Raw genomic sequence first — 24,821 nt, 5'->3', positions numbered from 1 at the left:
ACAGAAGGAATGTCAATTTGTGGATCAGCTTTGAAATTAGTTGTTAATAATTTTATTCTTGCTCCTTCTCCCGCTTCATCTCCTTCTCTTTTTTCTTTTTCTAATTTTCTTCTCTTCCTCCTTTCTCCTTCTCTTCTTGTTCTACTCTTCAATTTCTTCTTTCTTTTAAAATGTTTCTTCCTTGACTTCTTATAATTAGTGTTATCTCTTTGCCAAGGCTGCAGACGGATAACTGTGTTGGTAGCATGTGAGGCTGTAGGTCAGAAGGCTTCAAATATTTTGCGCTGAGTCCCCCTAAGCATATTGTTTTGAAGCTGGGCCCACCTCCAAAACGTTATGGCAAATATTAAGTGGTTTAAAGGGGCATGGCTGATGGCGGGGGGGGGGGGTTAGTGGTATCATGAGATAATTTAAGGTGTTGTTTTCTATGCAGCTCATAATCCACACTAAATGTAGGTCTTATAAAAGAGCAAATGCATCAAACAGAATTCACCTAAAACGCTACTTTGGATTCAGTGAGCGTCTTGCACTCCTGGGCCCCAAAGCAGCTACAGGTGCTGTACTAATAACTGCAACCCTGAGAAGCAAACTATCTCCTTCTTCGTTCACCCCTTCCACACAATCAGAGCGCTTTACATAGCACCAGGTGTGTTACATGAGGACACATTCATTTTTTTTGTTGGGCACAGGGAGATAAAGTGATTTGCCCAGAATCACACGATGTTCAGCGTCCTTGCCGAGACTCGAACCCAGTTCCCCAGATTTGAGGTAGACCGCTGTAGCTGTTGGGCCAACTCCTCTCCCACAGCCCTAACACTAGCAAGGAAAATTGGCCCAAATGCTCCCTTTCTAAAGTACGACATTGGTGTAGTGTGCCCCGCAGACCCCTGGAACTGAATGCTACTGCACCTACTTCAATAATGATAGTTCCTGCCTTGCAAAGCAGGCTGTCTCCGCCACCACTTTGATGGACAAACCCAGGTGTCTTCTCTGCTTCAGTTTCCCTTCTCCCTTCGGGCCATACCTTTGGAGCCCAAAGCAACCCTTGCACAGCAAATATGCACTGGTCCCTTAATGCAAGAAAAGGATAGTAAAACAGCCGTAATTCTGCAGCTCCATTGGTACATACTGCTCTGAAGCAGGCTGTCTCCTCTGCCCATTCCCCGGGCCCATCACTCCTAGGCTTGATGCCTAATGTAGGCTTTCGGCCACTTGGTGTCTGCGAAGCAGAGACAGAGAGAAAGCTAAAGAAGAAACATATCTTCTCACTAGAAGGCCTTCTACCTGAAAGAAATGTAAATGTGTGCAATTGGTTAATCACCAAATATAAAAGCTGCTTTGGAGCAAGCATAGGCTTTAATTGATGGAGCCACTTGAAGTTTCATGTTGAGAAATATTTCTTCTTTTGAGAGGTAATACAAGTTATATCAACATAGTTCTGTAATATGATTACATATTAGGAAAGTGAATATTTTTAAAGCACTTGCTTTTATAATAAATACTACTTTTTGTTGCAGCCTATTTTATACTGTGTAATACAGTTTTAATGTAATGACATACTCGCAGTGCTTTCTGTCACAGACTCGCACCTTGTAGCACTATAAAAAATAAAGTCCCTATCCCTCGCTGCACCAATGAGTATTTAAATCTGTGACTCCCTGGTCTCTCACATAGACGTCTGTAGTGATAACATTAATCAACTGAAGTTTCATTACTTAATAGTAAAAAAAAAATGGTTAAACTTGCTTTTATTTCTCAGTTCAGGTGTGTGCATGCTGTTTTATATTCAGTTAAACTGGTGGTGAATAATGCAACAAAATGCAGTGTGTTTTGTTCTTTTTAAGCCACGTGATGCTCACTGACTCTGCCCAATGGGCCTCACTATATTACAAACCCCACACTTTTTTTTGCACTCCAACTGCTGCATATAAATTAAGAAATTATGGAAATGCTCCGGTGGTACTTCCAGGCTACCTTAATTTACAAATAAAGGCAGACTCGTTTGTGCATTGCTGGGGTTACAGCCAGGGACCACCCCAGAGGTGCACACCCCGCAGTTTGAAGAACTGATGCCAACTAGTGTTGGATTTAGCAACTACAAATCTGTTTTCTTTGAAAAATCTTCGAGTCATGGCATGTCCTGTGACTCCTTTCTTAGTCCACAATGTACATGGACACCGAATCCTCTAGATTGTATTTTTCCATCTTCTGGTTTGGATATGTTCAGCAACAGCTCTGAGATGGATGCGATCCTCATAGCTTTTTCGTGCCCAACTTCTCCATTGCTCGAAACAGAAGACTCGGATAGCAATCACTGCCCGATTTTCCTACAGGGACACTGCTTTATTCCCACTGACTAGAACCGCTTCTCTTAGATACCTCTGCAGCCGGCGCTCTGGCCTCCAACTTGCTGAGCTGCCTTCAATCTCTGTAACGCTTCTTCTGGATAACAGACCGTAAGGGAGTGATGGAGTTAACAACCTTCAAATTTTGGCCAAGATGCAACACAAAGGACCAGAGGGCAGACCAGCATGACATTTGCAACCTCTGACCCTGACCACAACGAAGACGACTGTGAGTTCTGCCTCACTTTTCGGTGTAAAAAGACCTCCTTGAGGTATCAAAAGGAAAGACATTGCTTCTGTTTTATCGATTGTGCACAGTCATCCTCTAAAAAATACCCAACCTTGTCAGTGAACTGTACCCTCTCGGCATCGAAGAGGAAGTGACGGGTCCGTCCAGGATCCCAGCAACTAAACTGATACCCAGCCCAAAGATGATGTCCTTGAGCACATCTGAGGAAGATGATCAGGATGAGGCGCCCTCGTCATCGAAACTCTGAAGGTCCTGCACGGAGAAGACACTGATGGGCACGTGTACATCTCTAGCGCAACGCCAGGGCCAAAACCATGCTTCGTGCGCTCGCCCATGCTGAGGCAAAGCAGCACTCCAATGGGAGTCTGGCATCAAGCTCTGACACAGAACTTCCCCATTCGGAGCTGAAATGAACACCAAGAGCGCCTCTGAGATCATTTGCTTAGTTGATACTGAGGGCCCGTTCACTGTGATCGGAGAAATCCGAAGTCCCCATCCTGGAGGGATCGGCAGAATTCAACGCCAGGCAGAAACAGCTGTTTATACAACCAGACCCAGTAAACGTTCGGCTAAGCTGCTCCCAGAAAAGCCCTCAAGTACGTTGCCCCCGATTTCCAGGAAACAGACGCTGACTCTCAAGGAGGAGCTCGTCTTCGATGGATGCATCATGACACACAGTGCCCAAGAAGCATGAAGGCCTCCAACCTCCCACACCCTGGCAGTCTCCACCATGACCCCCTTGCCCATATTACCCTCTGTCCCCAACTCCACTAGACCTTGACCGGTCCATGCATTCAAATTCTGACCCAAGTAGCTTTTACTGGGTGTTAGACCCTTAGAACAAGCTTGAAGCAAGGGACCTCAGGGATGACCACCATGTCAACCCTGCACATGATCCAGATTTATAACTATACCCGGCTGAATGATCCTTTCCAGGTGATGCCACTACATATAGTGCCACCATTCAGAGGGTGGCCCGCTACCATGAAACCGAAATGCATATCCTACAGGACAAGGGTGGCTATTTGGTGGAGAACCTTTCCAAGACGGAATATACCACTTAGTTCCTTCCTATTCTCTAAGGCATGCTCAAGTCAGTACCAGAGGATTTTAAATACTCTCTCAGAGTGAAGGTAGTTGTGGCAAGGGTCAAGAAGAGATTTAAGGCTTCTTCCAATGACGTATCCACATCCAGGGCCAAGGCACCCTATACTCCCTTTGTGGTACAAACAGCAGGCCTCAACCCAAGTAACAAGCACACCCCCTCCTAGACAAGGAGAGCAAGCCCCCCTCAACGATGCCGGCAAGTGTGTGCCTGTTGATATAACAACCAAATGGCGTATGGCCAGTTGAGTTAGCTTTCTGTAGTGGTATGACAGATTTCACTGGGAGGGGATGGGATGCTGGTACAGCACCTCCATGAGACCCATAGAAAGAGGAGGAAAGGACTAGTCTCTGAGGGAAAGATTTCCAGCACGAACATCCACTGCTCTCTCATTCTGCTGATACTGTCTCCTACAGCATAAATGCTGGTATCCTGCACTTGATACGCCCATGGGGTTCAATCAACACCTCTTCAACATCCCATTCAATGGTAAACCCAAGTGGATGAGATGTTGGAAAAGATGTAGGACACAGATTGCAAATTCCATTGGCTTCTTGTAGTTCGCCACTCCAAGGGACACCTTTCATAGGCAGTAACCCACGGATAAAACAAAATTGCACCCTCTGGCCAGGTGCAACCCTACATTCCAGTAGGCCTTTCACTAGTCCCAGGCAGCTAGAGGATGCAGGGTAGTTACTTGGGGTAACATGGGAAGGTCAGGGCTAGAGGTTGCTCTGGTAAAGGAGCCTTTGCTCCCAAGGACTGACTTAATTATGCTACTATCCTTCCCCCGCCCCCCCCTTATCCCCCAACACCTCCTTTAGATCGCACAGCCCCTGTCAGGAAAGATTGATAGGTTTCATTCTTCTCCCCCATGGCAATGGGACAAATGAATCTGCTGGCAGAATTTCCTCATTTCAAAGAAGAGTGGCTTCCAGCCTATCAAAAACCTCCCGAATCAGTACATCCTGTAGGGGCACTTCCATATGACAATCCTACAGGACATCATCCCGCTTCTCCACCAAGTGAACCTAATGATGGCATAAGACCTTGTGGACACAGACTTCCACATCCCCTTCCTTTTTGCTTGTCACCGGTACCTTGGTTCATGGTAAGTGACATGTATTTAATACAGCTACCTGGTCAACACCACACACCTTTGCAAAGCATTACTATGTGGGCATGCTTTTCCGTCAACAGACTATGGTTGGCCAGACTGTGTTAAGAACATTATTCCAAACATCTGCATCATCTTGCTTAACCACTGCTTGTGAGAAAATTGCTTTACAGTTGATGCAGAGCATATCTATCTACAGCCGCACATACTACAAGCAGAAAATGTTACACTGTAAGCATCCGTTCAAAACGCGTAGTGCTGTAGATTTGTGTCCACCCTAAAGCCAGCAGGGTTGGCATGTTTCTGTCTTCACAATGTTTACCAACTTACAGTGCACACAGCACATCATAGTAGTCCAATACTCTAGACTCCACTTTCACCTTTTACCTGGTGAGCGAAAAGCAATCTAAGGTGAAGTTGATGCCCATATGCATTGTGGACTAAGAAGAGTTGCATAAAACACATCCCTTGATTTAAAGCTTCTTTGAAGAAAAACAAGATGTAATGTTCAATCTCAACACTAGATGGCAGCCTTGTATAGAGCATGTCAATCTTCAGCACTACAAGCTAGGAGCAGGTGCTTTACAGGGAAACATTTTTCTGTTGTACAACGTCCACATTGTATTAAAAGACGTTGTTGGAGGTAAGAAATGCCGAAATGAGTGATGTTTTCGATTAAAACTGTGTTGCCAAAACCAAAGGGTTACGTAGAACTCAGTTCTCTGAACCCTTTTTTTCTCTTGAACCCTAAAATCACACTTTCCTCTACCCACCCGTGAACCTTAAAATTACCCTTGCTACCCTTTACCACTACCCACCCCGAAAGCCGAAGATCACCCTTGTATACTCTTACTTCTACCCAACCCTAATACCGTAAATTACCGTTACCTGCTGTTACAGCTACACACCTCTTAACCGTAAAATCACCTTTACCTTTACCCCCATTTTATTCCATAAAAAATATATTAATAATAAAAAAAGAAAAATACCAGCGTGGTAAAGTACTGTCGTAAAAGTTGGTATGTGTAGTAAAGGTTCTGTGTGGTAAAGGCTGCTTGGTAAAGGTGGTTTCCACTCTGGTGTCTTGCATGTTGGAATGATCCTCTTCGTCCCAGAAGCTCTTCTCACGGGTATTACTATCAGACGTCACACAGGGTTTTTAGTAGCTTATAGCAGCACCTGAACCGGGTTCAAAGCCTCACCCTTGTAATCATTGCCACTGGTGAATGCTTGATAAAATATACTCCTGGGCAGCTCATATGCAGATTAATTCATCTTCTGGAGTAATGTAAAAATCCACAGGCAAGATATAGAAGTATAGATCATTAAATAAGATTGATTCAGACTGCCAAATGTCTAATATGGAGGAGGTGAGGATGCTAAAATGCTGTGTGTGTGTGTGTGTCAATGTCAACGTGTGTGTGTGTGTCAATGTCAACGTGTGTGTGTGTGTGTGTCAATGTCAACGTGTGTGTGTCTGTGTCAACGTGTGTGTGTGTGTCAACGTGTGTGTGTGTGTGTGTGTGTGTGTGTGTCAACGTGTGTGTGTCAACGCTCAGGAAGCCGCCGTGAGCACTCGAGAGCGGGTGCTGGTCCAGATCGTGGCGGTGGCTCCACGTAAAATATTCAGCTCAAGAAACTTCACTCTCAGAATGAAGGGACCACACTCAATCAGGGTTCTCGGTTGTCAATTTATTTTACCGAGAATGTAAGCCAGGACGCGTTTCGGCATTCGCGCCTTTATCGACTATTTACAAAGTGCAGTTCATACGGTGCAATTATATCCGGTTTGCTACTAGTGTTTCCGGTTCACGTAAACTAAGCATGAAAAACAGACTCAAACAATGTGAAACACAGAAATAAGCGCCAATCTCGCGCAGTGACATAATTATACAGAATATATCATATAAATGATAATTTGTGAGTAAAGAGCAGCAGATTTATATAATTCATTCTGCGAACATTTAACTATTGTAGCTGTTCTTATTCAAATCAACAAACTTAATTATGAACCATAAAATCTCAATATTGAGAAACGCCATTAAGCCCTGTATGAGCATGATTAAATATTATGGCAGCTTAAATAAGAAACAAACTATGCTCTTACTGAATTTTCTTTCAAGTTTCCAAAACTTAATTAACAGTTAATTCAAGAACAAATTTGCATTATGCATTCCATAGATCGATTCATGATTAAATAAAGTTTTACACACAGCTAAGTCGGTGATCTAGCCCATATCACAAGACATTATGTTTTCAGACGAATCACGTGAGGCCGAGGCAGTGCAAGTCGATAAAGGCGCGAATGCCGAAACACGTCCTGGCTTACATTCTCTGTAAAATAAATTGACAACCGAGAACCCTGAGTGTGGTCCCTTCATTCTGAGAGTGAAGTTTCTTGAGCTGAACATGTGTGTGTGTGTGTATATATATATATATATATATGTATGTATGTGCAACCACATTTTCTGTATTAGTGCAAGCCGAAAGGTTGGTGACCCCCTTGTTAAAAAATACAGGAGAAACTGTTAATTCGACATTTGGCTTAATGATCCCGAATAATTTAATGAACATTGGTTTTATATAAAATTGAAATCTTCCCTGGCATATGCCATTCATCGTTTCTACAAAACAGTGTTGCACCCTCGATCAGAGATCCCTTTTGTCAGTAATCGCTACATTTTGCCATCGGTGATTTATGGCCTAGCTGTGTATCCAGGAAAACTAGGTCTCTGGCCAGACCAAGCACAATCCAGTTCACGTAGGTCTATTTTTTATCTCCAACTCCACCCTTCAGTCCCAGATTAGGCCGGTATTCAATCTGCAGCAGCCCTTGCTTAAACGGAGGTCCCTGTTTTGGGTTATGCGACGCAGGACGCTAAAGAAAACTCGCTTAGAGCTGGTCTGAGGCTAGCTCTGTCATCATCCCACATCATTGTTGGCGGAATGAAGCAATGGCAGAAACTCCATCAAAACACATAAGTGTCGCAGTCAGGCGTTGGCAGTCGCAAGACGACCCTGAGCGGAGATGAGCGTCCAATGATGGCAAATCATGACACGTTTATGAACTTTGCTCTCCTCCGTCTCACTTGGGAAAATAAGGGGTGCAATTAACTATGTTTATTTTTATTTTTCCTCTGGCTTGTTATGGATTTTGCGGGTCCTACTCGAGAGAATGAGGGGCGTTATTGGCAAAGGGCTTGCCCTTAATCCTTCTCCCTCAGACTGCTTCTGATTTTCAGTAGGAATGGGGTCGTTTCTAATCTTGTAAAATACATTTTTAAAAGCCTCATTCATAATGTTTAATACTTTTTATAATTTTAATGTATTGCTACCAATTGCACTGTTTAAACCAATCAATAATAAACTTCACCAAACTAAAAAATACTGCAGTGGGGCGAAGCAGGCTGGATAGTGAATTAGTTAGTGTGTCCATGGGCCAGGCGCGCTGGGTCTCCGGGGCCAGGCGCGCTGGGTCTCCGGAGCCAGGCGCGCTGGGTCTCCGGGGCCAGGCGCGCTGGGTCTCCGGGGCCAGGCGCGCTGGGTCTCCGGGGCCAGGCGCGCTGGGTCTCCGGGGCCAGGCGCGCTGGGTCTCTAAACTGATGCTTGTTTGCCGGGAAAAGCCAATGTAGTTCCTTCAGTGTTTTGGTAATGTGGTCACTCTTCTTCAGGATGTTGCTGCGACAGTGTTTAAGGTTCCTTTGAAGGGAGCCAAAGTGGTATCGGGGAGCCCACTGAGCAGTTGCGCCTCTATCCAGGTGAGGTACCATTAGGGCCTGCTCTGTAGTTCTGAGTTCAGTTTCGAGTTAATATGGTTTTTCTTCCCTTTGCTGGGGTGTTGGGGCAGGGATCGCAGGGAAGTTGAGGGGGTTTAGGCAGATGCCATGCAGTCCTGGTCTTCTTGGCCATATGCTCTTCGGAGGAGAGGTCTGTATCGAGGGTGAATACAAGTGTACGTCTTTGGTCGGCTGGTATTGTTGGTGATTATGATCAATTCCGCATTTTTTGAGTTGATCTTTAGGATTCTCTTCAGTGTTCAGCAGGCGCGCAGCGCCCATGGGGCTAAGAGTTTTTTGCCCAGACTACGGCAGTTATTCTTCAGCGTGTGTGTGCTCGGGAGCGCTTGAGAGGAGACCTCAGTGAGAGCCTCGTATACAGTATTTCACAGCTCATTCAGGGGCTAAGTTGCCTTCAACAAGTATGGGAACACTGATTCCGAGGGCACAGGGGTTGGGCAAGAGATATGGCTATAAAAAAACAAAATATGCTACAACTATTTTCTTGGGGGAATAGTGGTGTGCATTTATATTTCTAGCCCGCATCTGAAAGCTCTAAATATGCAAGTCATTATTTTAAAATTGCCTTGCACACAATATAAGATAGGCTGCATCAAAATGTGCAAATAAGTTTTGGGCCTGATGTAAAATCCATTTTTCGTTCATAAAAGCCTGTGATTTGCAGAATCACGAGGTTTGCAACCACTAAATAGCTTTTTTTTAAAACTTTCTTTTATTGAGGTTGGAATATTACATGAGACCAAGTTAATCACATTTTCAAAAAAGTGTTTGAGGCATAGTAGCCAACTTCACTAGACACTTGCTGTTGTAATATGCTAATTTTGTGTTATGTCATTTCTGACATCTCTGTGAGGTGATGGGGTTCTAGAGTGCCAACTCATCATGAGCTGGTTGTAGGAATGTTGGAGTTAGAGAGAGAGATGAATCTGCTGGCAGTTGGATGGCTGAGCTGTATTACCTACATCTTCAATTAAAGAATCTGATTCATCTACAAAAGAACTCTGGATCCTTATTCATCCCTCCTAAGTGTACTTTTTAACACTGGCGACGACTGGGATTCTACAGCTCAACTCCAGACAACAGCATGAAGTGTTAATCAAGAAACGGTTCTCATCCTCACTACATTGCTGAACATTCAAGTAAGACTTTCTTTGTGCTTATTTTGATGACTGACCCACCTCGTCTGGCAACATCAGCATTCCACATCAAATACCTTGCAACCCATCGTAACGCTTCCGTTCTGAACGCTAACTGACTTCACTACTATCTGTTGTAATCATATTGCAAGCAAGTGTTTCTACGTGGGACATAATTCTGTTCAGGAAGATACGGTGTAGGAACACATGTCTATCGTTTTGACTTATGGTGGATGTAACTTTCTAATATTTGCTGGTCCGGTTTGTCAAACAATTTAAATTTGTGACTTACAGTTTTCTTGCTCGTGCTCTCCCTCGAGCACAATTCCAGTACTCGTGCAGCATTGTTCTGACGTACTCTGCATACGAGTGAATCGCCATTGTTAACAGCAGCGTCACTCACCCGCAGCAGTCCTGGAACGCATCTCATCTAACGTCACAGCGTCACAGCTTCCGAGCTTGTTGGAACGCATCTAACGTCACAGCGTCACAGCTTCCTGGAACGCATTTAACGTCACAGTGTAAGCAGCGTCTCCTTCGGAGTTGGTTCCTTGGCAACGGCAAAGCAGCGTCTCCTTCCGAGCTTGTTGGAACGCATCTAACGTCACAGCGTCACAGCTTCCTGGAACGCATTTAAGCAGTGTAAGCAGTGTAAGCAGCGTCTTCTTCCGAGTTGGTTCTTTGGCAACGGCAAAGCAGAAGCGCACTTCATGTAGATGCGCTACGCCTCTCAGCCTAGGACGCACCTTCACTCTCGTTGGTTTTCCAGACGACTGCATTGACTGACTCGTACGCCGCACTGTGAGAACGTTTCCTCAACATTTACAGAACAACGCTGACACGCACAGCTATCTACCAGTAAGTGCAAGTTACATTTCTATGGCGTGTCATTTTGCCAAGTTATGCTGACACACACAGCTTCTGAGAGAAGTTTAAAAAAAAAAAATTACTTTAACGTGCTCATTGCATAGCAGAGTTGTGGGCCACTTCGTGGGATCATCTTTCTGACACTCTTAATACAACGCTGATACGCACAGCTATTTACCTGTAAGTGCAATTAAATTGTTACTGCGTGTCATTTTGCTAAATTATGCTGACACGCACAGCTTCTAGGATTGGTGAACGTTATCACTAAGGGATGCATCACTCATTCAACTACCAGTAAGTGCAATTACTTTGGTACTGCGTGTCAATTTGTCAGATTACGCTGGCACGCACAGCTGAATACATGTGATCCTTATCATCTCTACAATTAGTTACCGATAGACATGCTGTGAGTTTTGCAGTCATCATCACGCAGAGTGTTGTGTTGAATACAATTCCTGCTTATGCTGTGTGTCCTTTAATCAGACTTTGCTGACACACGCTTCTTGACACGAATGTTTTTGTTGTAAATTAAGTTTGATTAATACTATGTCTGTACAGTTTGTTCCCAGGTTCATACTAAGACGAGCTTAATTGATACCTATGATATTAGCATTTGGTGAAGTTTGAGTGGCTACATAGGTTAAGAATATTAATAATTTTTAACTTCAAAGTTTCTGAGTCATGCAAAATGTTACGGCTGCACCGTTTTTCTTACAATCTCCAGGTGATCCACCTATTAAGTGGTCTAAGTGGAAAAAGGTATTTGAGCGTTATGCTCGGGTATGCGGTACCTCTGTGTTGAGAGGAAAACGGCTCTGCTAATGCACTGTCTTGGATCTGAGGGTCAAGATGTCTTCGATCATCTGCCTGACGTTCCAAGCAGTGCTGCAGCGGGTTTGAATGAATTTGAACAATGCATATATAAGCTTGACACTCATTACCTACCTAAAGTTAGTACTATTTTAGAACGCTATCACTTTGGAAGGCGGATGCAGAAGGAAGGTGAAAGTATAGAAAATTATGTAACAGATCTCAGACGTTTAGCCTCCACTTGCAAATTTGATATCCTGATTGAAGAAAGGATAAGAGATCAATTTATGCTTGGTTGCATCTCTGAGAAAGTGAGAGATGAACTGTGGCTAAAAGACGAACCATCTCTTGATGAGGTCTTAGTAATAGCTAAAAGAATAGAACACTCACTAGCGTGTGTTAAGGAAATAAAAAAGGATCTCGACAAGGTAGTTTCTGATGTTACAGTGGTTAATACTAATGTGTCCCACAAACCTACTGATTCTTCAGGGAAATCCCTGAATAAGGACAAGTCAAGTACTAAGTCTCCAGCTCAATTCAAAAAGAGTGGTAAGTGTTACAGGTGTAACAGCACAACTCACTGGGCGAATGATAAGTCTTGTCCTGCCCTAAATACTATATGTTCTTTCTGTAAAAAAAAGGGTCACATGGTGAGTGCATGTAGAATCAAGGCTTCTAAAAGCGCAATAAATGAAGTTTCTCAAGAAAATACAACAGATCTACGTGATTTTGAATGTGGACAAATTATAGTTCAGGTTGGAAGTGATGGACCTTTGGATTTTATACTTGTAGAAGGTCATAGAACAAAAGTGTTATTTGATTCAGGAGCTAAGATTACAATTGTTTCTAATAAATTCTTTAATGACAATTTGAGCCCCAAAGTAAAACTCCTGAAACCTGACATTCGTCCCACCGCATATGGTGGTGATCCCATTGAATTGAAAGGGTACTTTGTGGGATTAATTGAATTTGAGGATCGTTTTACCTCCGGGAAGATCTATGTTTCTAAAAAGGGGGATAGTATTATTAGCTGGTGGCACCAAAAAGACTTGGGTGTCATGTTAGATCCCAATAGTACACCTCCCAGCATTATCAAAGATAGGAATGTCATTAAGTCAATAGACAACACATCCTTATTGTCACAACTTATGGCAGAGTATCCCCTGGTCTTTGGAGAAAAGTTGGGTTGCCTTAAGGGCTACTGCCATAGAATAAAGTTGATCCCGGGTTCGGTTCCGATTTCTAGCAAGGTGCGGAATGTTCCTTTTACTGTCAAAGAAAATATGCTCAAAGAAATTGACAAACTTAAATCTCAGGGAATCATTGAAGAAGTTGAAGGGACATCTTGGTTGGCTCCAGTCGTAGCTGCTAGAAAACCGGATGGGTCTCTGAGGTTGTGTGTGGACCTTAGACAGCTTAACAAGTGTGTACTGGTAGACAAATATCCCCTTCCAAACATTTCTGAACTATTGAGCATGGTGGCAGGAGCGAAAATATTTAGTACAATTGATCTGACGTCCGCATATCATCAAATTTTACTTGACGAATCTTCTAGAGATTTGACTGCGTTTGTTACGCCTTTTGGGACGTTCAGATTTATAAGGCTTCCATTTGGCCTGGTTTCTGCCGCTTCAGTGTTTCAACGAGTCATGGAGAAGGTTTTGGTTGATGTTCCGGGAATTTGTGTATATCAAGATGATATATTGGTGTACGGATCCGATGTAGTGGAGCATGGGAAAAGAGTGAGGCAAGTGCTTAGTAGACTTACTGCTCACAATCTGACTATTAAGCGGGAAAAGTGTAAGTTTGGTTTGGATAAGATTGACTACTTGGGACATACCATAAGTGCTGATGGGGTTGTTCCAAAAGCTGAGCTGGTGAACACTATTAAAGATCTGATGGCTCCCACATCTAAGGAAGAATTAATGCGCTTTCTCGGCATGGCTGAATACTACAATAAATTTATAAAGAATTTTGCAGATGTTACATATCACATAAGGAACCTTCTAAAAAAGGGCGAGAAATTTTGTTGGGATGATTCTTGTGAGAAAGAATTTTGTGAGTTGAAACTCATGCTGCAAAATGCACCCAATCTTAGAAATTATGATCCCACTAAAATGTCCATTATTTCCACCGATGCAAGTTTGAAGGGACTTGGTGCAGTTTTATATCAGGGAGGTACTGCTCCTGAGAACACCATTATGTTCATTTCGTGAAGTCTGAAAGGGGCTAAAACCAGATATTCAGTCATTGAGCGGGAAGCTCTGGCGGTTTACTGGGCTATTAAGAAATTCAAAAAAAATTTGTGGGGTACATCTTTTGTTGTTAAGACAGATCACAAACCACTGCGTGAAGTGTTAACTAGCAAAGGCATTGATTTTATTTCGCCGCGAATTTCAAAATGGGTTGTTGGTTTGCAAGGATTTGATTTTGTTGTCAAATACATTCCGGGTAGTGAGAATCTTGTGGCAGATGCACTTTCAAGACTGGTTCCGTCTGGTGAACCAAATTTACTTGACTCTGAGAAGGATGTTGATTTTGGTCATCCTCATGATTTTGTGTGTGTGGTGGATTGTGAGGTGATTTCTCACAAACGGTGGATAGACGCTTGCAAGGCTGATGCATCCATTCAGGAGGTACTAAAACTTATTTGTAATGGTTGGCATCACAAGGAACAGGGTGGTTCTTTAGTGAAAGATTTTTGGTTGGTGAAGGATCAACTTTCTGATTGTGATGGTTTATTGTTGAGGGGTCACAGATTGGTTCCACCCACATCCCTAAGAAAGGAATTATTGAATTTAGCCCATGAGGCGCATCTAGGTATTTCCAAGACGAAAGAAAGAATACGCTCAAGTTATTGGTGGCCAGGAGTAGACATTCAAGTTGAACATCTGGTTCGAGAGTGTGTTCAGTGTACCTTAAGCGAAAAAGGCCTTAAGACTAGAACTCAACCTATGGAAAAAAGATCTCGCCCTAGTGGTCCGTGGAAAATATAGCTTTAGATATTTTAGGACCTATTCATGGGGATGGTTCAGACTCGTTTGTTATTGTAATTATGGATTTGTTTTCAAGGTGGCCGGAGATATTTGTTGTAAAAAGTATAGACACTAAGAGTGTTATTGTTTGCTTAAAAAAACTCATCGCTAAGGAAGGTATTCCTGAGACAATTTTGACTGGCAATGGGGTCCAATTAGTCTCTGCAGAAATGGAAAATTTTCTTAGTGGTTGTGGTATTGTACATAAGAAGTGTGCTCTGTATCACCCAGAGTCAAATGGCACTGTAGAGAGATTTAATCGTGTTCTTAAAGATACTATCTCTTTAGCCAAGCAAAATGGACTTGACTGGAAAGATGAAATATCAAAAAGAGTCTGCATATATCGTTTTGCTCCTCATTCTACAACTGGAAAGTCTCCTTTTCTTTTGTTTCGGGGAAGGAATCCTGATACGTTTCTAGAACCTCCTTGGGTGAACAAATTTCTGTCGACCAAAGGTGGAGTTAAGGATTCTATTTCCTGGAAAGACAAGGAAGATTCTAAGTGTCTCAAGAGTAAAGAAAACTATGATATGCGACATGCTGTCAAAGTGACAAAAGTGTTAGTTGGCGACATGGTTAGGATTAAAAAACCTGGGTTTTGTGTTGCTGGTGCTAAATTTTCCAAACCTATTAAAGTGATAAAAGTTTTTAATAATGCAATAAGAACTGCTGATCACAGAGTGTGGAATTTGAGTCGGGTAGCTTTGTGTAAAAGAAATGAAGAAGTGTTTTTTTCTCAAGATTTGCCAACAAAGAACACTGTTCCTCAAGGGGAAATAAGACCTACCAGAGTTTCACGACCTACCAGAGTTTCACGCACACCTTCTTATTTGAAGGATTATGTTGTATAATGTTATGTTGTTTGTTGGGTTTTCAATGTAAAATGTAAGGAGGGAGATATGTTGTAATATGCTAATTTTGTGTTATGTCATTTCTGACATCTCTGTGAGGTGATGGGGTTCTAGAGTGCCAACTCATCATGAGCTGGTTGTAGGAATGTTGGAGTTAGAGAGAGAGATGAATCTGCTGGCAGTTGGATGGCTGAGCTGTATTACCTACATCTTCAATTAAAGAATCTGATTCATCTACAAAAGAACTCTGGATCCTTATTCATCCCTCCTAAGTGTACTTTTTAACACTTGCCTCCGTTAAATCACATCAGCATTTACACTAAATTGCTTTTTTAATGTATTAAACCCATTTTACAATTCACTAACTGGTTACCCAATTGCAGAATGGGTTTAGAAAGGCCTAATGAAACACTATTCAGAAGTGGTATGTTTAGGGCATCACTTCTAAATAGTGATTTGTTATCATATGTATCAATGTTTTGCTACCGAAATCCGGTTGAAAAGTTACAGATTCCTGAGATTAGTTTAGTATAGATTTGTTAATGTTAAACAGTCTGTTGGGGAGTAGACAGTGGTCTAAGGAAAAACTAGCAACTTTAAAACTAAACTAACTAAATGCGACCCATTTCCTTTAAAGAAAACGGATTGTCCTTTGAAAAAAGAAAGTGTAGAAAAAGACTACTTGCCTCCTCGCTACTCTCTCCTAGGTAGTATCTCCTCCGTCGGCTGAACAGGAAGCAGCCAGGCTCCCCTGAGCCAATCGCAATGCAGCGTTGTGATTGGCTCCCCTGAGCCCATTGCATTGCGATTGGTCTGAGTGCCGTAATTCGGCGTTCAGACTGGGCTGGGGGCCTGGGCATGTTCTCTGTAATGCAGCCTGGGTGGAGAACATGTTAAGTGTACATGACTGTTTGGCCGGCCCGAGACTGCTGGCCAAAGCACCATGCGCTCTTTAGTGTGCCCACCACTCTTGCCTTGCCCTGCCCTGCTCTGCGAGCAGGGCAACCTTGCCATGCCCCCATGCTGCTGCAGCAGCAACAAATAACATTAATTTTTCCTTTTAATTTTCCTTTCCTTCACTGCTGCAATGTAGTGGGGCGACGCTCCTCTGCCTTAGCAGAGGAGCCGCCACTGAGTCTAGATATTTTGGAACTATCTTTAACCATCCATTTAATTACATATTTCTACTGCAAAGCACATTGGCACCAGTAGGTAATATTTGCGCTACATACAAATTCAAAATATTGCCAGCGCTTTAAATTAATTAATTTAGGAAAGGTTGCTTTTGGAGGTCCGTGGAATTCTGCTTGGTGTGGTAGTTGGTTAGCGCCATCTAGGGGACGACTAAGCAGGAGAACATGATTGGCAGTGAATCGGGGCAGTCTAGTGGATTCTGTTCAGCGAGAGAATAAGGTTACTGTTGAATCCGGCCCCTAAAATCCATCTGTGCTGCTGCTACAACTTTATGCCGCGGAAACAATTCAAATGATGTGTTTAGAAGAATAAAAGGCAGAACAAGATGAACAGAATGGACATTTACTTCTCTTCAAATTCTAAAAGGCGCATCAGCTCTGAGCAGAGTATACATGCTGGATTATCAGGACAGCACTAATGTTAATACATCCATTGTAACCGGGACTCGTTAAAAACATATACATATCTGTATATTTTGAACTGTTAGGGACAGAATACCGTTACGTGGCAATCAAACAATGTTTTCTTGCCGACGACAATATTTTTCAAGGGCGTTGCTTGAGGGAGGTGATCTTGGAGTGTGACACATCCCAAATAAATACATTCATGGCTTGATAGTTGGGTCTGGGGGCCAAGAATGGTGTCTGCTATTTCTGTCGGTTTTTCCTGTCATCCTAATTCCATTGAGCAGTTTTACATTTTTCATTTGAAGATCAGGAACTTAAATATATTTAGGCTCAGATTTACAGAGGTTTTGCATTAGCGTAATGTTCCTTTTTTGATGCAGCCGCCCAATGCAAAATCCTAACCCACACAAATATCCATTTGAATGCCTTTGTAAGAAAAAGTAACGGTACATTAAGCTGCATTACTTTACTTTGCGTCGTGTAAGCATTCCATGGGTGGAGCATCGGCATTCCCGTGCATCCATTTATGGATTTTGACACAACCCCATATTTTCATAAACTCAGATTTACAAAGATTTGACATCTAAGTTGCAACACTTTTTTGACACAACCCCATACGCAAAATCCTTTTTGGTATTCATCAAGCCATACAAATGTCGATTTGCATGGCTCCATAAGATAAAGTAACACAAGGCATTGAGTTGCCGACGTTACTCCATGGATGGTGCATGGGAATTCTCATGCATCCACCCATGGGTTTTGCTGCAAACTCATATTTACAAAGAATTGTGGCCATGGGTTTGCACCCAAATGGTGTGCCAAGAACGCCCATCGTGGCGGTTTGTCAGTGTAGGAAACGCTTAAAGGTTGGCGCAGTCAAACAGGTTTCTTGTAAATCGTATTGGGCTTGAAATATATGTTTAAATGCATAATTTATCACTCTATTTTCTAGTATCGGCTCCAAGGATAGCTCCGCCCTATTGGCTGATCTGCTTGCCCCTCCAAAAGTTTGTCTAGTTGCACCTCCTGCCCTGGTGTCAGAGGATTCATCTATGTGGTGCAAAGAGAATCAAATGTGTGGCCTTCCTGATTTGACGGACTTTCCCTGCCAAAGCGTAGGGTGACCAGGCGTCCCGTATTTCCTCGGACAGTCCTGGTTTTCTTTGTCTTTCAATTCTTTATTAAACTTTTAACAATAGTCAGAAAACGGTGATCAAAAATCAGTTATCTCAACAGACATAAAATGTCAAAAATACAATATGAAATATAAGCAGGAATAATTTTTTAAAAAAAAGATATCCGCATAAGAAAAAACTGTACAAGTACTGCATTAACGTACAAAGATAAGTTGATGCATCAAAATTTGTATGTATTATTGCAAGAACTGTCCTAGCGTCTGACGCTTTTGTTAATTTTAAATTCATGTCCCTGTTTTTGGGACAAAGGTCAGGTCATTCTGCCAAGCATAAGTGAAAAGTATGCTCTCCCTTCACAGGCGCCTCTGAAGTCTGAAATAATTGAATTAATGTAACTGTTTCTGCAAGGCAGCACAGGAGGGGGTCACTGCCTGCTCCTAGCAGAGAGAAAAAGAGTGGGGAGAAGCGAGGAGCAGGGTGGAGGTCCTACTATAGAAATATTATGTATACGTAGCCTTGTGAATTTGCGTGTGTGTGTGAATAAATGTGTGTGTGTGTGTGTGTGTGTATATATATATATATATATATATCACACACATTCCCTGAGTAATGTTCTAATTAGGTGTGGTGATTTTTTTTTTTATTTAAACCTTAGAAATTCACTGACAGAACCAAAGGTGAAAGTAACGTCATAGTTGGGTAAATTTGTCAGTGACAACAGTAACTTTTTGAAATAATACAGAACATAGAAATTCACCTGTTATAGTTAGCAGCACTAACTATAACTTGCACCCCACCCCGCCAGGTACTGCTTATGACCGCACATATGACATCACTCATATCATGTTTTGTGACATCAGTGGTTGAAGTGGGCGGGATCGGCAGGGCACGGCGTGCCCCTACTTCTATAATTCAATAGATCCAGTGCCCCTACTTTTTCATTTTAATAATGTGTCCCAGTACGGCAGAAATAGTTAAGGCCTGCAGAGAAGCCTCGGCGTTCCTGGCCGTTCGTGGATGGGCGGTGGGCAGAGAAGGAAAAGGACTCTATTTTCCTTCTTGCCAGAGAAGACCAGGACATTGTCCACTTCTGCTGTGTCGCTAGCAGCTGCTCCCCCCCCCCCTTTCTTCCTCTTACTCCCTCTTTCTGTCTCGCTCCTCCTCACTGAAAACCAGGACTTCAAGAAACGGTTCTCATCCTCTTTCCTCCTTTCGTTTATTTGTTCCCCTGTGAAATGGATCCAAAAAAGAAAAATACTTTTGCTGCAAATGTGGTCTTTTTTCTGACATTTATTCTATTCCAAAGTACAGCCTCGTGATGGAGAGAAATAAGTTTCAACTGTAGATTAACGAAATAAAGCAAGACCGTGTTCACAAAGCGGCCAGATTGATTTTATTCAGACCCAAACACATTAGCGCCACTATACAGAGTTTGCTAGTGAAGCGCTACTTTTGTTTTATCTTTTCATTGAACAACATTGTTTTCCCTGAATGAGGAAGTGCACCATTCCTGGAGATACCGCAATGCTGGATTAATGGGTGGATTGAAAAACAAAATGCGTACTGCGGTTTGGTGTTAATGAATGTGGTCTCTTTAAACCATACTGCTTGCCTTTTGTAAGGAAATAAGCAATGGACATTGAAGCTGATCCCTTCCGGGCCCTGTAGTCCTGTCCTTAATTTTTCAGGCAAAAGCACTCACGGATTTCTGAATAGTGAGTGTAAATGCGTTAAGGTAACGATGTTCCTGCTTACATTTCACCTGCTTAACTCAATCTTGCATTCCCAACGAGCGTTTGCTTTTTTCAGGATGTTACGTTTTTTCAGGCAGCGTATTGCTCTTGTCCACTATGGTCAGAGCTGCTGAATTTGGAACTGGGGATCTAGGTTCAGCCATCATGACCAGTCCCCCAGACCACTCTGCTGAGGGAGCACATTCCCATGCTAGGCCTAAGAAGGCCCCGCAAGACCTCAGAACCCCTGATGTCTTAGCACCAGCAGGTTTACCCTAGTGGGGGCAAGTGTGGGCTAACCTTGGAGGCCTGTCCACCACAATCCTTACTGAAGTTCACCTCTAGTCTTGCGGGCAGGCTTATAAAGCAGCACACCCTAGAGCAACAGTGACTGTCACTGAGGTCACAGGACCCTTGAAGTGCCAGCTCTAGGGCGGTGCAACTTGTGTGTTCGCAACAGGTGCTGACTTTGGGTGGCAAGCATATTATGGTTTTAAAAGTGCTTGCTGCCTCCTTCCTGTCGTCCAATAATTTTTATCAACAATAAAAATGTTATGATAATTGTGTTGATTAAAGTACTTCCTAGAGAGAGATTGGAGTTTTGTCTAGTGGAAGTTTTGATTCATGGAAAGGTTGCGCAGAGGGTTAATGTGCCTGCTGCAAAGAACATGTATCATGCAGATCACAAAGTGCACATAATGTAAATAGGTCAGTGGGTTAGTGCTTTGTCAGATAGATCTTTGGTTACATGCAGTTTAGAAGTTAAAATTCTAACATAGAACAGTGAGCTATTGTCATCTAAGACCTGCATGCAAACTGCAGGGTATAAATTAGAGCGTTATCATGTTTTCCCCCAGTCTCTAATTATACTAATGTTGTAAAAAGTGTTCATTTGGATAGAGATAAATTCTGATTATTAAAGAGAACCCTCAACTGTGGTATGACACTTTAAATTCTGAGTTTTTGTCCAGACCAATCACTAATAAACTAGATTGCCCACTAGCATGTTTGTCATGTGACTTCTACACCTTTTAGTCCTTTGTCTTATATTACATTTCCTATACAGTGATATGGCGCTGTAAATCAAATGAAATGCATCTGAGAGAGAGTGTGGTTATGGAGACTTGAGGGGCACTGTTAAAGAGTGGAATTGGAATGAGGGAATCCGTGGTGGAGGTGGTCATTGGGGGGCACCAACAAGCATTGTTGCTCAGGGGAGAGCCACAAGCGCTAAAGCCTGCCATGCCCTTGAGGCCAGTCTGCCTCACACATTTGTACCTCCATTGGCCTGGTTTCAGCAGTAGTAGCTGCAACTCACCAGGGATTGGCACTGCAGGATTAGCACGCACAGAAAACTAAGTGTGCAAACTTCACAGTCTCTCTGCTTTATGCACAAGCACTTTTAAGATGTACTGCCTGCTTTGGGGCCACTGGAATTATGCAGCATAAGACAAAATTACGCCGCAGTGTTGACTAAATTATGCAGCAAAAAAAGGCTGCAACATAATGCAGTATATTTTCTGACACTTTAATATTTTTACATTTTTACACATGCTAAATCTCTGGAAAGATTTTGCCTTATTAGTACCAGTGTAACATACAAATGCAGCAGTGAGAAACGTGATCAGTCAGCCTTTGCAAAGGGCCGTCCACTTCGCAGCATCACAAGTCACATTTTTTAGTAACTTTTGATCCGTTTGAACTACAAACAATGTATTAGTTAAAATTGTCAGATTATGTTGACGTTGTATTAAGTGGCAAATATGGCAGAGCCATAATTATATTAAAAACTTTTGCAAACTAGGCTATTTTGCCATTCATGTTTGAACTGCTCTTGTGGAAAAAGGGAGGAGAAGTGCTGATGACAAACTCCATGGCTGGGGGACAAATGTCTTGTGCTTCCACTTTTAGGCGTATTTGGGACATTCTGTGATTGGAAAAGTATCCCACTTTGTGATTGTATTTTAATGTAAATAACTCATATTAAACCTTAAATAGTTGTGTGTATCCATTGATTGAATTAAATAACATAATAAGCTGTAACTGGTCAGTGAAATGCCAAACAAATACAAAAAATGTGGATGTTTTCCACTTTCTGGCCACACCTCTCACTCCGCTCACTGATCCAGTTCTCGGGTTATTCCCGCCCTCTGATTCTCCACCCACAGTTCCCCCTACTTTCCCCCCCCCCCCCCCCACTTCGACCACTGTGTGACATCGTTTGACATCGTTGATGACATCTTAAATAACGTATATAAAGACATTAACAAGGCTACGGCAAAAACTGGACAGGTCAGATGTAAAAGTAATATAAAGGCTTTAGTCCTCCTTTTACTCGTCCTGGTTTTTGCTTCTCCAAATCTGGTCGCCCTACCAAATCTCCCTCTCAGTGACAGAGCACAGCGTAAACTCCCCGTGGATCGAAGTGTATTTTAAAATGTGCATAACAAACTGCAGCAGAAAATCTACAGACTGTTCCGCTATAGCAGAGTCTTGAACCATCGCATTCAGAGTCCTGACGGGTGCTGGGCAAAGTATCGCTGGATGTCAAATGAAGCCGGCCCGTGGCTGAGTGTGGTGACCTGCCGCTCATGTGTGGCTGGCCGCAGACAGCTGCTTTACTCGCATAAGTACCCCAAATACTCCAGTAAAGAGGTTACCAAATTTGATTAAAATACACAATGTGTTACCAGTTTTCCAAAAAGCATTTAGTAGGCGTAGCCGCAACTCCTGCAGAACTGCAGCGGCTTTAACATAAGTGTTGCTGCACGCGAATGCCTTACTTATGCTAGTATAGCCGAACTGTAATTAATGGTTACCTTACTATTTATTTCAACTAATGCAGCAGCGCCACTCTGTGGTTTGCAGTGGTATAGCTTTACCTCCGCAGAGTTTGAATGGTCGCCACTGAAAGGTGACATTACTGAACTGGAATCGCCTTTGGGCACCATAAATTGGTATTGAGGACATCAAGACGACTAAATTGCTGCAAGCATTTGCAATGCAATATAGGTGTCGCATTTGCGAGAGTTTAAGCATTTGGCATTGTAAATGACAATGCCTTGTATTTATCTGTTTTGCTAATTAACACATACATAAAAGGCATTGTCATTTACAATGCCAATAGCTCAAACTCTTGTAAATGCGAGACCTATTCAAAGAAGTCCTCTTTGTGCAGCTGTTCTCTCACAGAAGCACTCGAGTGACAGAGTGAAACGTCACCTTCGACGAGTGCACAAATGGTAACTTTTACTGTGGCAGGAGGACTCCCCGCCTGAGCGGAATTAACACCGTACAGTGGACGGACGTGTTAGTGTATTCAGGATGTCCTTTGCATTCTCTGTGGTAAAGTAATTTGTTATCCATCAAGTTTCCTTGGTGACAATTGACGTTTTCAAGGGTTTTCACTGTGCACATTTCACGTCACTGTGTACATCGCCATATTAACCCACACCCTGTTTTGCATCAAATGAGAATATACAAGTGTAACTAAATTAATAGTACAGACGTGAATCAAATGTAATAAAATAATTGAGTCAGTCTATATTTTTTAAATCTTTTCTATGTGATATATTATGTACCTATGATGCTGTGTTGGATGGTTTTATACTCCACCACCTTAAAAGACCTTTCTACATCTAAACAAAACTTACGTGAACATTATAGATACTGTACTTACCGTAGGCTTCATTATAAGCAGAATGTTCTGCTCCTTATTTTCAGACAGAACATAACACACAGGGTGCAATCGTGAAACCCTACACCCAGGTTGTATCATTTGTCAAGAGGATCAGAGACTTGCCTTCGAGATGCATGAAGCTGTAGAGCCGACCACCGGGTAGCAGCTGAAGCAGAGCTGAGGGGCTGGAGAGGGAAACCTACCAACACAAACCGTCAAGGGAATGTTTGAGGTCCTTGTTGTCATGCTAAACGCCTCCTGTTCAAAGTGCTGAGCAGTAGCTGTGGAGGAAGAAATGTTTGCAGGACTGAAAATGCTGTGCCCCCTGAACATTGTAGGCATCAATCAAATGCAATCTGTTCATCCTGCTTGGGGGTTGGGAGTCATCGAGAGCCAAATGAGCTAGTTTGCAGGACCCTTTAATTTTCACTTTTTTGATTTGTTGGAGTTAAACACATGATACTGCTTTAACTATTATCTATGGGGAGTTTTTCCTTCCACAGAATTCCTTACGTTGGGACGGAAACGTCCTCTCCATGGCTATGACTATTTACCCTTGCCCTGCTGTACTGTTTGGATCAATAATACAGATATTTGTGTCATAGGTAACCATGTGTCATGTGTGTGTGCCCTGAGATAGCCCTGTCTCATGGATTGTGTTTTTTTTGGACCAGGAAGGGTGCCCAAAGCGTTGCCCTCCTAGTAGTGGAAGGTTACCGCCTTCCCCAGTAGATAAGCAGCTCTAGCGCAGTGCTGGCAGCACACCTTGTGATCAGTAGGAGTGAACAGGTCTTTTTTAACCTGTCACTGGAGTCAGGCCCATAGGCTCACTAAAATTATTTTTCCACTGCCGTATTCTTGACTCGCCCTTGGCCTGCATCACTTAGATGTGAAGTTCTGTGCAGTGCAGGAGTGGTGAGACTAAACGGGTTGTATGTGAGTTTGGGAAGGGTGCAAACGTGTATAGAGCAGTGCGTGCATGTGCTGGGTGTGTGTTTAACTGCAAGGAGCACTGTGAATGAAAATGTAGTGCTATGCAGTACGTGCATGTACTGGGTGAATGTGTACCTGCACGGAGTACAGTACATGAAGGGTGTAGCATTGTGCAGAGAGCGCATGGTGACTGTGCAATGATTTTAAGTGTGCCTGCAAGTGGCTCGGTATAGAAATGCTGCAGTACTGAGCAGTGCACACAGAGTGAATGTGTGTGCTGAGTGGATGTGTGCCTGTGGTGGCACAATGCATGGGGATAACAGTGCAGGACAATGTGTGTGCTGTGTACATACACTAAGTGAAAGTGTGCCCGTAATGAAAACTTACATGGAGGACCCCAGGTTCCATTTTGGGAGGCCAGCCTGG

The 24,821-nt window shown here is 42.9% G+C and overlaps 1 protein-coding gene across 3 annotated transcripts in view; it reads left to right on the top strand.

Moving 5' to 3' along the window:
* ARHGAP26 (Rho GTPase activating protein 26) overlaps nucleotides 1–24,821 on the top strand; it is a 1,692,117-nt gene that overhangs the window by 324,336 nt on the left and 1,342,960 nt on the right. The window lies entirely within an intron of this gene.

Source organism: Triturus cristatus, chromosome 7, assembly GCF_964204655.1.
Source record: "Triturus cristatus chromosome 7, aTriCri1.1, whole genome shotgun sequence".
Taxonomy (NCBI): domain Eukaryota; kingdom Metazoa; phylum Chordata; class Amphibia; order Caudata; family Salamandridae; genus Triturus; species Triturus cristatus.
Note: the sequence above shows the minus strand (reverse complement) of the source record. Positions and strands in the feature narration are given on the sequence as shown.